This window comes from Lipotes vexillifer, unplaced genomic scaffold (genome assembly GCF_000442215.2).
Source record: "Lipotes vexillifer unplaced genomic scaffold, Lipotes_vexillifer_v1.1 scaffold2435, whole genome shotgun sequence".
Classification (NCBI taxonomy): domain Eukaryota; kingdom Metazoa; phylum Chordata; class Mammalia; order Artiodactyla; family Lipotidae; genus Lipotes; species Lipotes vexillifer.
This window is the reverse complement of record NW_006769857.1, coordinates 339,872-341,756: the sequence shown is the minus strand read 5'-3', so window position 1 is coordinate 341,756 and position 1,885 is coordinate 339,872.

Here is a 1,885-nt window from a genome sequence, read left to right as displayed (position 1 = left end):
AAAAAGGGCTGGAAGCTGAGCTTCACTTCCAGCTTCCCCAGGCTCAGTTCCAGCAGCGCCTCGGGCTTCTGCAGAGCCTCAGTGCCTGCCTTCCCTCCTGCCTTAGCAACAGGGAGGCTGTGGATACCGCCGGCGGGTGGGGGCCGGGGAGGCTGCGTGCAGCCCGGGCGCCCAGGGGCGGCGGCGGCCCAGCCCCAATGCCCCGCGCACGGGCGACCGCAGTGCGGAGCTATCCAGCGAGCGCGACTGTCGCGGCGCCGGCGTGCACGGGCCCCACGCACCCACCCTCCGCACCCGTCGCGGGTCCAAAAGGGATCCTGCAAAAATGAGCCATTCTCACCCCGCTGGGTAAGTGACAAACGGAGCTCTTCCACGCCGCGGCAGGTGGCGACGCAGCCAGCGGCCCCTCCGCCCCCCTTCCTGCTGCGGAGGGAAGGGGCGAGAGGGGGCGAGAGGGGGCTTGGGGAGAGGAGAAAAATAATACGGATTCTGGGTCGCAGCGAGGATGGCAGAAATCCCAGGCTTCGTATCTCCTCCCTCGCCTTTCACTGATGTTCGCTCGCTTTGAAATGTTCACTCAGGAAGGATTAAAAAATGGATGTAAAAAAAGCATACATTAAGCAGGGACGTTAGCTGGAATCAAGAGGATCCTGTGTTGTGGAACATACGTGTTTAAATGCAATAATAGAGGTCACAGCATATGCATTCGTTTGGAGAATCAGGGCTTAGAGATAAATCCTCACTGCGGCGTCTTGCATACAAGTGAGGTGTGAGTTGATATAATATTGAGGGAGGTTTCATTGTGAGGGGTACCCCTTATTTCAGATTTTTATCTGCCCGATCTCAAAAGGATCATAGGGGGTATTTTTAAAGTATTGTGGCCAGGGGAGGTGGTGTGAGGCAGGAAGGCGAGAAGGAAGAAGCTATGTGCCTGTGTGTTTACACATGAGCTCCCGTTGCTTTGGGCAGGGTGACTCCTCAGAAGACATATTTTGGCAATTATTCAACCTGTTTTAGGAAGTTAACAGTCATTTACTGGCTGTTGAAAAGAGAGAAAAATACAAAACAAAACACAACGAACCGCCAACCGGTCTTGGTTCTTTTATTGGAAGACGGAGTATCCAATTTCCTTCTGAATTAAACAGTGTAATGCATATTAGATGGTTTTTTTATTATGATACATCTAGTAAGCAGACAATATCCTAGTTGATCTTGCAACTAATTTGAAGATGCTTTCCTTTTTAATTAAATTTATTGCACATTTTCAAGAGCAGCAAATTAGCAGAGGACAGCATATTTAAGATCATTTGGAGTTTGTGATGTCTGAAATACCACATTAGTCGTTGTGCTTTGGATTTACAGTCAAACTTAAAGATTTTACTTTTTAATGAATTCTCTGAGCGTTAGACATAAACTAAAATGTTTGAAAAACCTAAAGGCATATAAGGTGCCATATTGGAAGTCAGTTTCAGAACTTTTTGGAAAGTGATGTAGCTGTTCTAAACAAGCTTCTTATTTATCTCAGATAGAGTTTAGTTTAGGTACTTGAACGCTTTGATGCTGAACTCCTGTGCAGTTTTAGTTGCTGTGGGTCAGTGGGTTGTAAATGGCACTATTTTTCTGCAGCTGCTCTTTGCAGTGTGTCCGCATTCAGGAAAATGAATGTGTCAGTTAGGGTTGTCTTCCTATGTTTTTCAGGTTTTTGGCTAAGTTAGGATCTGATTAGACCATTTAATCATCTATTTTCAAATGTGGAAAAAACCTATAGCTGCTTATTAAATTGTGCATGATTAAGATTTCAGAAACTGAAGTGAAATTTTTCTGAAGCTCCATTAGTTCCAAGCACATGGAAAAAAAAAGGAAAATGTGTGATCTCGGGAAAGAG